This window comes from Condylura cristata, unplaced genomic scaffold, assembly GCF_000260355.1.
Source record: "Condylura cristata isolate star-nosed mole 26May11 unplaced genomic scaffold, ConCri1.0 scaffold00026, whole genome shotgun sequence".
In the NCBI taxonomy this organism is placed as follows: Eukaryota; Metazoa; Chordata; class Mammalia; order Eulipotyphla; family Talpidae; genus Condylura; species Condylura cristata.
This window is the reverse complement of record NW_004567127.1, coordinates 13,489,905-13,504,828: the sequence shown is the minus strand read 5'-3', so window position 1 is coordinate 13,504,828 and position 14,924 is coordinate 13,489,905.

The following is a 14,924-nucleotide window of genomic DNA, read 5'->3' as shown; positions in this document are numbered from 1 at the left end:
TGGGGGGAGAGGGGAGTGCACTGGACTATGGTGATGGCACACAGGTGATTTGGTGATGGGAAGCCCACGGGGATTACAGCTGAAATGGAAAAAAAAGCACAAAATAATGTAAAAATAAATTATTAAGAGAGAAAAAAAAAAAAAAACAACTCTTCCATGGTTTCTCAGGGCCCTTGGAATAAAGGTCACATCCAGTGGTGAACTCTTTGAACTGTAGTGGATGCAGTTTTGTGTAGCGTTAAAGCAGCACAAATCCCGGAGTCAGACTGCCCGCTTTCAATCCTGCTTCCAGCACATTCTAGGTGTGTGACCTCACTTTGTGCCTGCTTCCTTGTCTGTGACCCGAGTTATTTATTCCTAGAGTTCTGAAGCTCACGTAAGGTGATACAGCTAAGGCACTTTGGACAGAATCTGGTACGTGATAAGCATTATATACGTGTTCTTTGTTGTGAAAGACGAATCTAGCATCTCTCCATCCTGACGGAACAAAAGTATTCCCCTAGGAAAATGTCCTATTTTGTTTTTATCTGTGTACCTGCTGTTCCCCTGCGTTCCCCACTTCTTCAGCCAGCTTCAATTCTGCATGTCGTCTGAAACCCAGCAGAGTGCAGCTCAGAAGAAGCCTCCCTTTAGGCCTCCTGTATTACTTAGGTGATTCTCCCTAGCATCATCCTGCATCACACTGTCAATGCATCATTTGCATATTGTTTCACCTGCAAGACTGGAAACCTCCTCAGAGGAAAGGCTGCTTCTCAGTGTTGTTATAAGCACTGAGGACTACAGTGTTTGCAGAGAGGAATCAGCAAGTGAATCCCATTTCTTGCAAGCTGTGAGGACCAGTGTGGTGTCTGGCTGTTAGAGAAGTTAAGTCTGCTGCTGCATTCGTGTCAACCCAGAATAGTTCAGGCCAGGGACATGGCTGATGCTGACTCAGCCCTGTGTGGTGATGGCTCATGGCTGCAGTTTTACCTTCCAGGGATTCTTCTCATATACAAAGGCAGGAATCGCTAAAACTTGCCTCTTGTTGGATTTATGACTCCAGCATTGCCTGATCTACTCCAGGGGCAAAAAGCTGAACATAGACGTTCTTGCTGCAGAGTTTGTGATGGTGACATAATGAGTAATACATATTTGTCTCTGCTTGACACAGAAATCCTAAAACCCTTGTAATTTCTCAAGTGTTAAAGGTTATAGGGGCTTTTTTTTTTTGGTTAAAATTGGTCTTTAGTCTCTAGTTCCAGACACAAGAGCAGTTAAGACCCTCAGGATGAGATAAGAGTCTTTTTGAATGTTAATGAGATTAATCATAACCCGAAGCCCCTTGGTAGTGTCTGGATAGGGAGCTGGTTGCCAGAGGAACCAACCATGTGATTTACAGACCCCTGTCCCCCCACCCCTCCTTTACATAACCTCTAGGGAGAGGAAAGGTGCTGGAAATTGGGCTTAATCCTCATGACCCAGAATTTTATCAGTGTGCTGTGTCATAGATCTACACAAAACCTTGATCCGTTGAAAGGGTTCAGGGATCTGCTAGGTTGGGTGCACTGAGTTATGGGAAGACTGGTGCATGTATCGGGCATGGGAGCTCTACTTCACAGCCCTCATTCAGGGCATTCCCTCCATTTGGAGTTACAAACTTTTTAACAGCCAGGAGCTAGTAAGTAAAGTAGTTCCCCGACTTCTAGCAAGGTGGGGATTGTGGGGACTCCTGACTGATAGCCAGCTGGTGAAGAGTACTGGAGACCTGGAGTTGCAATTGGTATCTGAATGGAGGGGGGGCAGTTTTGAGGAGCTGAGCCCTTACCCCGCAGGCTCTGTGCTAACTCTGGGTTGTTAGTGTCAGAGTGAATTGTAGGAGCCTAATTGGCATCTGGAGACTAGTAAGTAGTTGGTGACTAGTGAGCTGAGGCTCTATTTTCTTTAAAGGGACCATGGCTGATTCATTCTAAGGGGCTCATCAGACGGTCAACAAAGAAATGCCCTGACTTGTAGATACTGCAATTACCACAATGTATCTTTTTCCCCTTTTACTTAGTGACAGTAATATATTGTGAGTAACAACGAATCCAACCTCAAGGCCATGTTTTCCATATACTTGGTAGGTCGATGAAGCTGCATGGATTCTGTCCCGTGAATTGTGTGTAGAGTTGCTGGTTGATACTTAATCCAGTGCAGAAGGGGAAGAGTGTGCCCCTCCACCCCCTCCTGCTGTTTAGAAGGTAGCTGTGATGGCTGCATCTGCAGCAGCCATTATGGGCCATGAGTGTGGAACAGAAAGCTGAAAGGAGCCCGAGTCTCTGGCTACTACAAAGCCACCATTGCAAGCCTACTCTGCTGACTGGCTGCTGTCTCATGTTAAATCTAATCCCAGCTGCTCTGGTGTGAAAGTTGTTTTTGTTCTAATAAGGACATGTGGGAAATGTCTGTAAATCTGGCCTTGGCCTCAACAGCAAACCTCTGATGGACTCTGAAGTCCGCTTTGGGACTTTGCAGCGCTCCAGTCTGTGTGGAAGCCTCTGGCAATCTCCTGGTCTTTGTTTTGAGCGCCTCCAATTCCTGTGAGACCCCTGACTTCTCTCTCTGTGCTCTGGTTGCCTCTGACCTTCATTTGGTTTGGCCTCCTGCCTGGTGAGAGACCCTTTGCACAGGTTGTTTTACCTCCAAGCCCAGAGGCCTAGTCCTGCTTCAGTGATCTGTATCCACATTCCTTAGACATTCTTAGTCCTCACAAGTAGAAACAGAGTAGAATGGGAGAAAGCCTCTCAGAAGTTGCGCTGACAGGACTTTATTCTTCTCTGTAGCACAGAGGACTTACATCTTTGCAGAAGCTTAACATATTTAAGGTCTTTCTGTCCCCTGTCCAAGGGACACTTCTGTATTGGGTGAGGACAGGGGCGGCCAGTCATTTTGAACTCATTGTGGAAGGGTGGAGGTTACTATTTCATGTTGGCCTGTTGATTTATGAGGGAAGCTGTTTGCAGCAGCCGTAAAGAGGCCATAAATTGAGTGAAAGACACAGCTACCTGGCCTTGCACTCTGTCAGTGTGATCTCTGGCAGCTCGGCCTTACCCTTGGGACATCGCCTGCCCATTGCTAACCTTAATTACCAGTTTAATTAGCGTCTCCTTGAGACGACTACACCTCTGGTGAGAACAGATCCCATCATCTCAACACCCTGCTCCCAGTCACTCCTCAGAGGACAGCTCTGATGAAGGAGGTTACAGTTGTCTCATTAGATCTCACATAGGGGTTTTGGGGGTGGAGTAACATGTCTTTCTCAGTTACCCCACATCCTGGGTTGTATTTTAATTAACCTTCCATCCCAAGTAAATATGTGACAGTCCACCTGAAGAGAGGCAGTTGGCTTGTTTGGCAAAAATTCAGGGACACTCTGTAAACTGGTCAGTGTCTCTCAATCTAGGTCCTTGGAAATTGGTCAAATGCAGCAGCAGCAAGACTTGGATCTACCCACACCAAAGTGGCACAGATTGCTATTGTTTCTATGACAACTGATGGTTCTTCCACGTACCACCGCCCCCCCCCCACTTCATTTTCTAAACGCCACCCTGTGTGATAGACAGCAGCATGTAGAAGAAATTAGCAAGGCTGCGCTAGCCTGTAGATTGTCGAAGCAAACCCACACGGTGATTTTATTGTCTTTCTGGCCTAGCTCTTTGTCTCTGTGTTCTGTTCCAGTATTTGCCATGCTAGTCACATAGAAGAAGGAATAATAGCTGCTAGGCTGAAAGAAGAGAGACCCCAGCAATTTGTATGCAATCTCATTTGAACTCTCAGATTTTGGAAGGCAGGTTGGCTGCTGCTTGCTGCTTTTTTTTAAACTCTGCTGTTCAGCTTCTTGTGCTTAATGAGGCTTTCAGAAGGGAAAACCAGCAAACAACAAAACAAGAGTTCTGCCCTTTAAGCAATTGCTTTCTAAATTCTTATCAGAATATACTTGTGCTATGAAGGTGAGTTAAGGATCTCTGTCTTTGTAATCTACAGTGCTTGCATCACCCAAACCAGACTCCTTATGCCTGCTTTAACAGAAGTGGCATTTAACCTCTCATTTCATTAAACAAGGAAACTATAGGACAAATTAACTTTCTAGGGACACTAATGACCTAATTAGTTAAATAATTTTGGCCTGGAATTTTCGGTCTGAGGGCTGAATATCTTTGGATGGATGGTTCCTTCCATGCAAACTATGGCAGGTGTTCTGGAAAAGCAGTACTGTCCACAGTCTGACTCAATACTGTGGCTTTCACACATTGGCCGTTTTATTCTTCAACTGTGAGTAGGTGCCATTCCAAATAGTAAAATGCAAACTCATTCTAAAAAGTGAATGGGTCAGCAGCTTGGGTGCTTATTTTCTCAATCAATATACAAAATGAACAGCTACCATAAAAGGAAACGGCTCTTGGTGTTTTCTTACATATGAGGTGAGGGTTCTCATGGGTAAAGCATTTTGGAAATTACTGTATATAATTTTCTTAGTTGGGTAGAGAAGTTTCCAGCACATTTTGGAGGCTTGGATAGCAGACATCTGAAGAGATGTGGACAGTTGTGTAAGCTGGGCAACAGGTATACAGGCTATTGAAGGGAGAGAGATTGAGGTACAGAAGGGTTGAATCCTGGGACCAAGGTCACACAGTCAAGAAGGCAGTGTGGCGACTGTCTTGCTTCTAATTCTTGACCTTCAGTGGATGATGCAAAGACTTGGTGAGGGAAAAGGATGAGACTTAAAGGACTTATCTTAGATCATCTGTTTCTCCAGGCTTGGCATTCTGAGGTTTTGTTTTTAGAATAAGTGCCTTAAATGTGTCAAAGCTGATTGCTTTTGGAAACTGAGAGGGCAGGAAAAATAGCAGAGTTACCCAGGCCTGTAGCTTCTGCAACTGGCTGGAGAATGTGTGGCTTGGGAATTCTCCTAGAATTCCCTTCATTTCAGAATTAAGGGGCTACTGGGTGGTCTGCCCAGAAGGACACTTAATGGTATTCAAAGCCCTCCAGAGCCTGTCTCCATATCCTTGTCTCTCTTGGTTCAACTTGTTGGGCTCTTTCTCACAGTCAAACCCATCTAGTTAAAACAGCTGTTCTGGAGGTCCTTGCTCATGCTGTCTTCTCCAGCAAATGCTAAGTGAGGTGACACAATAGCTGAGGAGAAAGCCCCACCAGGAGACCCAGTTCATTCAACATATGACTCTGCCATGCATTAGCTGTGTGACTTTTGCACCTCAGTTCTCTTTGGAAAAAATGAGGGCATGAGACGTGCAGGTTTTGAAGAATTAGTGGAATTGAATTAGTCATGCCTGGAAGGGACTAGTAGCCACATAATAGGCATTTGGTACATCAGTGACTTTCCCTTACAAAGATTTCCCTCTGGTACCGGTAACCATTTGGTTCCTGCCCTTTCTTTCTTTCTTTCTTTCTTTCTTTCTTTTTTTTTAAAGATTTATTTATTATGCACACAGAACTGGGGTACAGGCCAGAGGTGCAGGGGTGGTGGGAGAATTCACCAGAGTGGGGAGCAGACCAGGCAGATTGATCGAAATGCATTGCTGAGGGGAGCAGTGGGTGAGACAGGAGAGGTCTGTGCCATGTGGGTCACCTCCCTGGCCTGGGACTGAACTCATGCTGAAGCGGCTGTGAGTAGCTTCGCAGTGCTGTTGTGTATCAACCTGTTGTGCCACCAGGGAGGGCTCTTAGCTCCTGCCCTTTCAAGATTTTACCTAAGCAACTTTAAAACCATGAAGCCTTTCCAGCTCATTTTGGCCCACAGGCCTCTCTTACTGTTCTGAACTGCTTAGTCTATTTGGTAACTAATCTTATAAAGGTTTATGATATTTTTGTGTGTACAGTACTTTTTAATTATCTTTTGCTAGAAATAACTTTTCCTGTGGCATTTCCTCTGCTTGCTTGTGGAATTTGGAGTCCCCTCTGACTGTGGCTTATATATATCCTTTAATTTCCAGGGCACTGTGCAGCAACAGTGTCTCAGTACATAGGTCATTTCCAGCTGTTTGTCTCAGTCAATGCATTTCTAGCACTGAGCGTTGCAATCTTCAGACACAGAGTGGAGAGATCCTGTCTGGAGTATGGAGACAGGCACTCACAGTTTTAAGGTATCAGAAGGAATCAGAGATCATAGTTATGAAGGAATTGATGGAACTGTGAATATTGACTGTTGGTATCCTGGCCCCCCACCAGGGCCATTTGAACACTTCACTTTAGTAATAATTTCCTTGCAGGATAGTGTGGGCTCCCCATGAACAGTTAATTAGGAGGAGCGGCTTCATTACTGCAAAGTGGTTGAGTTTAGAACAAGCTAAAGAGGAAGATGAAAATCATTTCAGAGGAAACATTTCATGGGATATTAATACATTGGCTGTAAATAATGAAAGATAATGAGAGCATTAAGTCCTCACAACAATATATTAACTGCAAGGGAACTAATTTGTAAATGAGTGCTTTGGTGCTGTCTGAGATGCATTTTCATTCACTGAAGCGAATGCTGAGAGGGGCCAGCAAGGAGACAGCTTTGGTCAGATTTGAGTATAGTTTTAATAGCTGAGTTGTCGTGGGATCATTGCAGTGTTTACACTTGGGTTCTTTGGTAGTGAAAAATAAATACCCTGGAGGGGGATATAGAGAATAACCTTTAAAAAAAATTAATAACTTCCCTTAATAGAGATGAAGAATTCACTGGATGCTTCTCACTGTATATTTTTTCTGTCTTGCTCAGAAGTTGATTACAAATGCAGGGATTTTACTGGCATCTGGAGGTGGGTTGATGTGTGGCAGGAAGCATTGGTGGTGGCAGTTTTCTGGATCTAGATAACCCTGTCCTTTTTTGGAATGAGGTGGTGCCCAGAGTAGGACAGACATTTAGGGAAGAGGAGTTGAGAGGGGATAAATTAAGGCCTAGATTTTTTTTTTTTTTTTTTTTTTTTTTTACTAGGCCCTCTTTTTGTTTTGTGTGTGTGGGTTTGTTTTTTTTTTTTTTTTTTTTTTTTGCTTGCCCCAGATTCATTCCAGGAACCATTCCACAGTAGTAGCAGGAACAACAGACTAAGGATTGAGAAGAGATAATGAAAATGGAGAGATGGGAAAACATCCACTTGCTTCTTGTGGCTGGGTTTTGCCAGTTCTTTCTAATGCGAGGCTGTTTAAAGGCTGTTCTCTGCAGTCTATGGAAAGCACAGGCTATGTTTTGTGAAATCTGGTACCAATGGGCCTGGGGAAGTTCGAGCTTCCTTTGACGTTTTACTTTTATTCTTCTTTTGTTGACATCAAAATTGAGTTCAATTAATGTTACTTAATCTAGTACAGCTCTTTGCTCTTGCTAAAAATCCCACAACATTTCCTCTAATTTTATGGAAAGACATTTGGAGACATGAAGGTAGATTAGTGATTGACTGAGGCTACAAATTAGCAGAGCCAATAATAGAGCGCAATAAAGTAGAAATGAGCAGTTATTTGCTTTAACCACTTTATGTTCTTTGTTATCAGTGAAGAGCATATTATGTTGCTAGGATACATTCTAGTTACTCTTGAAGGGCACAGTTCTATGTGCAGTGAAAAGACACTTGTCTTGATTCATTGCCTTGGAGTCTTAATACTCATGTATTCCTCCAATTCACAAAATTTTATAATTCATCATAAGTGTTTTAGTCAATTAGTACAAATTAGAAAGATCCTGGAGACTACGGATTTCCTGCAAGACCCTCTTTGCCGATTACATAACCAGTTTCACTCAGTCATGGCCAGGATAAAGCAATTAGCTCAAGTTGATAGAAGACCTCACTTGTGTTTTATATTGCCCAGTAAATTAATCATTATTATTTGAATGTCAAGATATATCTTGAATTATATTCACCAGAAGATGCTCGGATAAACTTAGAAACTAGTAGAATCTTCTTTCTAAACAGTCACTTCACTCTTTTTGCAGCTTTAATACCTAAGGATTGGAAAAGCAACACTTTCAAAAGCAACACTGCATTTCCCCCCCTTGCACTGAAATTCTAATACTGATCTGTAGTCAGATTTTGTTGGAGTCTAATGCATCCTTAGAAAAATATTAACTGCTTCTATCTACTCTTTTATTAGGTAATGAATAGTAGATAGATTTTTTTTCCCCTTTCTGTGAAGGGTAAAGACAGAATGTTCCAAGTCTGTAAAAGCATTAGTACCATTTAGAATCTAGAAATGTGAAAGGTTTAACTTAATTAACACAGAGTAACAGTTTGCTTCACAGCATTTTGAAAGTGACACACCACAGACAGTTGTATGGCTTCTCAGTTTGGTGACATTAATAAACAAGTGCTTGCAATTCAGGAGTAATTATGAATCCATCCATGTGTGGTTTTCTAATGAAGTCAAATAAAGAAATCAGCCATTGGAGCATTCTTTAGTTCTTAATTAGGAAATTAGCAGCAAGGTTAAGGTCTTAATTTTCACTCACTTCTTCCCATTGTATTGAGCTTATGTAATGGTACGATGAAAACCTTGCATCTGGACAGTACTAACGTTGTCAGCACAGTGCATGGAGCTGTGTGGTCCTCTTCACTGCCATTTTCATGTAATATGTTTGTACTTGTTAGAAATAAAATGTGTTGAGATCCTTGAATAAAAAGTTTTGTAGAAAATGATATCCTACTCCACCCTGCCTTGTGGGATATAAGTCATGCGAGTTCATTTTTATATCTAGAGACATTTGACTTTCCCAAAGCCAGCCCCATAATAATATGGGACAAGAACCTCACTGTTGAAACTGGCACCCCCAGAAGTCAGGTCTTACTAAAGCATAGAGAAAACACCCTTAACAATGTGTGAGGTCTCAGAGGAGCGCCAGAGATCAAAAGCAGGAATTTATCGGTCCTGCACAGCTGGTTAAAATAGGTGGCGTTTCAAAGTAGGTAGCTGATGGGGGTTGGGCATCATTCCAGTCATAATACTTTAGGATTGGTGGGAGAAGGTTTCCATTCTTATCTTTCTGGGCAAGGATTTTCTGGAACAAATAATAAAAGGCATATTTCTGTAAGAGCCTTAGTTTTTGTTCTCCAATTTTGTTATGGTGCAGGCCAAAGGGACCCTGAGTGCACTAATTCAGAATTTGTCCACTTATCCATCCACTCATTGCCTGTTCATCTATTATGCATCCATTCATTTCTTCACCAACATTAGGAACCCAGTGTTTGTCAGGTACTATGATGAATATTGAGGGTCCCAGATGAATGATAGGCTTTTTGCCCTCGGAAGTGACCTAAGAAATACAAGTAATTAATTTTTCATTTAAAGTCTGAAATGCCTTTTACTTTATGATGTTCAAGCAGCCCCACTTCTAAGTTTAAAAAAATTTTTTTTTTTGTGTGTGTAGAAGTTGGGTGCAGGCCAGACATGCAAAGGGTGAGAGGATTTACCAGAGACAGTGGGGAGCAGAATAGGCAGATCAACTGAAATACACTGCTGAGGGGAACAGCGAGACAGGAGAAGTATGCTGCGCCATGTGGGTCAGCTCCTTCGCCAGGATCAAACTCAGGCTGACGTAGTGATAGCCTGACTCAACCCCTCAGCCACCAGGGAGGCCTCCCATTTTTAGCCTTATGTGAAGCTGTCTCCTTCTGATCTCTCCATCACTTGTTTAAAGAAGATCTTAACTCCTTAATCACCGTTTCTATCTCTAATTCTAATCCTTCCATCTTCTAAAAATCACTTGCATAAACTTTTTACTTTTTCCATCTTCACTATCATCACATTACCCAAGACATCAGTTTCTCTTGATTGCTCTATAGCAGTAAGTTTCCTAAGCAGCCTCCCTAAAATACGTTTTTTCCAACAGCTAGAGTTTTATTTTAAATGAGCCTAAAATCTCTCAGTGGTTATAGATAATTCTTAGAAGAAAGTACAAAGCTCCTCATCATAGACCCAAGAACCTTGAGTGATTGGACTCCTGTCAGCCTCCTCAACTTCCATATCATAGTCTCACTGCTCCTCTCTGATCAAACATGGTGCTCATGTTTTCCTTGAAGTCCAGTTCTTGTAGTGCCCATGCCTTAGCAAGTACTGTTGTCTCAGCCTGGAACTATCTTTCCACAGGGACAAATCACATTCTCCTCACGGAGTTGCCTGTTTCTCACCTTTTATGTGTAGGTTCCAAAACCACTTCTCGGTAACGTCCGCTCTGGCTGGTGTATTGAAAGTGAATATGGCTATTTCCTGCCTCATCACTGCTGTCTACCACCTTCCCTTGTTTATATATTTTATAGTAACTCTCATCATCTATACTTATCTTAATTAATGTACAGTCTAGAAGGGAAGATATTATGTCTGTCCTGTTTTCAGTTCTGTAGTGCCTATTCAAGCCTAACGATATATATTGCATAAACATGTGTCGAATGAATTATATTTATAATGTACCTACCATGTTCCTCTTAATTAATACATTTTATCATGTTCCCCTGGGAACAGAGCTCACTGTCAGGTACATGAAAGGACAGAAAAATAAAGCGCTATGATTGGATCCTCCATTATAGAGATTTGCACAGCTCTCTTTTCTTATTTTTGTTTTTGGGCTTCATCTACTTTTTAAATTGAGAGGTTTAGCTTCAAAAAAAAAAAAGTGTGCCTGTTTTATCTTTCCATGTACTTATAGTCACAGTACAGTCCTATTAGAAGCTTCTCATTGAGCCCAGGGACAACAGGGTATTGTCCAGGGTTCTCCAAATCTTTGCTTTAAAATAGCTGGATTCACTTATGCCCCAGTTTCCAGAACATTTATGGTACATGCCTTCACATGGAGTTTTGGGAGCCATCTAACAGCTATCCTGTAATATTTTAGCTCAAGTTCAGTGGCAAAAAGACATAATATAGGTGAAATACTTTTCAAAAAAGCACTTTTAATTAAACACACTTACTGTTTAGATTTAGATCTTATTCTGATGGAGCTTCCAGGCAGGTGGGTGAGATAGACATTAAACAAATGGTTGCATGCATGTATGTATAATAGAAATAAAACTAAATTCTGAAGGATTTCTGTGAAAATTAACAAAAGTGCTGCTTGACTTAGGACTTTTTTTTTTTTAAAGATTTATTTATTTACATATGCAAGCACTGGGGTGTAGGCCAGAGGTGTGGGAGGTGAGAGGATTCACCAGAGACAGAATGGGGAGCAGAACAGGCAGATCTACTGAAATACACTGCCAAGGGGGAACAGGTGAGACAGGAGAGGTCTGCTGCACTATGTGGGTTAGCACTTTGGCTGGGGATCGAACTCATGCTGCAGTGGCTGGTGATAGCTTGATAGTGCTGATACTTAACCCCTTGTACCACTAGGGAGGCCCTGGTGAGGAATCTTCTGGGAGAAAGTGATGTCCTTCGTGCTAAACTGAGTAGTTCGTTAGCTGACTGGAGCTGGAAGCAGGGACAGGAAGAGAGCCTTCCTTACAGAGGGAGTGGCACGTGCTAATGCCATGTGCTAGGAAAAAATGGCTGAGCTCAAGGAACTGAAGGAAGGCCAGTGGGATTAGCTATTAGAGAATGAGACAGTGGATGGTATTATTTGATACTTGAAAAATAGGCAGGGTGGAGATGGTCAGCATGGCGGATAGTGACCTTTAACTTGTGATGTATGGAATGTCGATGATGGACAGCATCATCAGGGTAACATCATTAGATTGGGGTTTTGGAAATGTCACTCGGGCTGCTATGTGGAGTACACGCTGGAGTTATAGCATGTTGAAGATCAGTTTTCAGTCGGCTCTCACAGAAGCCTTTGCAAGAGATGATGGTAGCGCGGATTAGGGCTGTGTCAGTGCACACCGTAAGTACCAGACATATTTGAGAATGTTTAAGCCAGATTTCTGTCTTGGTGTCATTCATTGAGGTTGAGAACACTGGACTGCTGGCTGAAATAAAGGTCTCAATGATTAGATAAAGAATTTATTAGATAATCAAAGTGAGGCTATAAGCCAGGGAACCAGTCTGATGTTTTACTCTTAGAAAGTTCTCACAAGTTTGAGTTTGGTTTATATAGGTAGGACCCGTGAGTTACTGATGTCATAAGAATGAAATTATTCTCTATGGGGAGCAGGGGAACTTGGGTTAGATCATCTAATAGGGTTAGATCTTTGGTTGTTTTAAGTTATCTTGACCTAAAGAAATGCTGAGGCTATTTGTATGCAGAGGAGGGCAAATGCTGGAATTTATTTCTTTCCTGCTTTCCCAGAATGCCCTGTGGGGGTGCAAAGCTTAGATGCCCAGTGCTTACAGCTTTATGGACTCTGTGGTCATTGATGGAGGACGGAAGGCTAATAACCTGCAGGCAGCAGATTCCTGCATGGCCACTTCATAGAACAGGAAAAGGAAGGCAGGTCTGGCTTAAAAGCCTATGGAGGTGCAGTGAATTAAAGCACAGTACTATGAAGCTGCTGCAGCCATTGCAGCGTAAGTTGGATCCCTGGCCAGGGAGGTGACCCACATGGCTCAGCAGATCTCTCCTGTCTCATCTGCTGCTCCCCTCAGCAGTGTATTTCATGGATCTGCCTGTTCTGCTCCCTGCTCTATCTCTGGGGAATACTCTCACCCCCTGCACCTCTGGCCTGTACCCCAGTTCTTATATACATAAATAAATAAATCTTTTTTAAAAAAGCCTATGAAGATAACATTGCTCTCTTGCTTGTTAAATAGGGAGTGGGAGTTCCCAGAATACTTACAGTATATTCACAGAGCTAAGATTAGCTTTTAAGGACAGATCACGACTTCAGTCCAGCGTGTGCTGAGACTAAGATGCCTTTAAATTATCCAACTGGGAATTTCATGATGAAAGACATATCTTTTGGGAGCTCAGAAGAGGGGTTTGATTTGGAGAATCTTAGGGATTAGAAATGCTAGTCAAAGCATGGGCCTGGAAGAAATTGCCTAATGAGTCTGAAAATAAGGCATTTAAGGGTATAGTCTTGAACAAGGCTATCATGGGGCCTATTAAAAGAAAGAGAACAAGGGGCAAAGAGATAGGAGACAGGGAAGAAAGCCAGGACAGAGGGGAGTTTGGAGCCCAAAGGAAGTTTGATTTTAACCTGGACAGAGGGTCACATCTTGTCAGGATGATAATGCTACAAAGTGTTATTTAGACTTCTTGATACAAAAAAGTGGAATGCCTTTTCAATGGCATGTTGGTTATAGAAGGCATGTGTGTGTGAGTTTAGGTGTGTGGGAGGTGAGAAATAGAAACTGCAGTTAGACAACTCTTTCAAGAGAGTAACTGTAATGTTAGCAGAGGAAATTGAACATTATAAAGTGATAAGATTTTTTTTTAAAGATCACATAATTTTGAGCTTGTAATATTTTTGACTGGAATCATGACTGAGGAGTGCCCAAGGCCCCCAGATGTTAAGAGGTCCCTGTTCTGAAAGGGATCAGCCCCCTGCATGCACACAGGCAAGGAAGCCTACTCTTAGTGTGGAAGATTTTTTTTTTTTGAAGATTTATTTATTTATTTGTACAGAACTGGGATACAGGTCAGAGATGCGGAGGGTGAGAGGATTCACCAGAGACAGAGTGGGGAGCAGAACAGGCAGATGGACGAAGTACAATGCTGAGGGGAGCAGCAGGCGGGTCAGGAGAGGTCTACCTCCGGGGCAGGTGGGAATCGAACTCTTGCAGAAGTGATTTAAGCTTCTTTGTGCTGTGCTTTAACCCGCTGCGCCACCAGGGAGGGCCAGTGTGGAAGATTTTTAATAGAGTTGTGCATAGCAAAGAAAGGATTTCAAATAATAGCTTTCCAATAAAAGAGTCCAAATTACCCATCCCCTCATGGGCAAATGTGGAACCAGGAGAGTTGGCATGAAGTGGGGCTGCTGAGATCTGGAAGCCTGCCATAATTCTAGGGTACCTTCTGGTGGGGAGCAACATGATAGGGTTTTAGCAGGTCTCATATTGCTGGGACAAAAGAGACTCAAGATTCAAAATACAATCACATAATCCACATGAAGCCAAGATAATGGGTGACCATTATCTTTGTCAGGGACAAGGAGCAGCCATGCCTTGGATGGAAAACTAGTTTGTTTTCCACATCTCTTTTCCAAGTGTCTCTGTATGTCTCTCCTACATTCCACCTTTCCTTTATATATTCACCTTGTTCCGTCCTAAGTGTCTCCCCCACAGGAAGTCCAGGTCATGGTCTGCTGGGACTTGGGGTCTGGGGTATCTGCCTGTAAGTGGGGCAAGGAAAATGGTGCCGCAGAGGTGTATATGCAGCAGGATGAATCCAATGGAATGGGAGAGGCTGGTTTTTGTGGGAGAGGCTGGTTTTTGTAGGAGAAAGAGGTTTCAGAGATTGGGGGGAGGTTCCAACACCTGGAGCTCACTTGGGAGAAGGACACCTCACCTGACATATAGAAAGGAATGAGTCAGAATATGGGTCTGTGTGTTTGGGAGTTAATGGTTATTTCTTCCTCATATGCTCACTGTAATTATCTTGACTGGGCTGCGGAGAGGGGAGAAATTTTTTTCCTCTCCATTATTTGACTTTTTGTTGTCTTTTAAGGAACAAGCGGAATGTCCTTCTGTTTCCTTCATTTTCCTTCTCAACAACTTAATTAAAATGTTCCTTTATTCAAATGTTCATTAATCATTTCATATTTAGAACTGAGGTGATTGTTCATCCTCAAAATTAGCTCCTCCTAAAACTATTAAAACTGTTTTCAAAAGGATATAAGCGACAAAAGATGTGTACAACCTTTTCAGAAATTGTGTATATGACCAGTGATTAAAATACTATATTTGTAACCATTACCTTTAGTTTCTAGATTAAAATAAGCAGTTTGTTGGTTACGGAGAAAACCAATTAAACATGAAACTTTATTGAAAGCAATTGTGAATTTGGGAAGGAACCAAGGAAATGGAAAATTGAGTAATTTCAAATACAT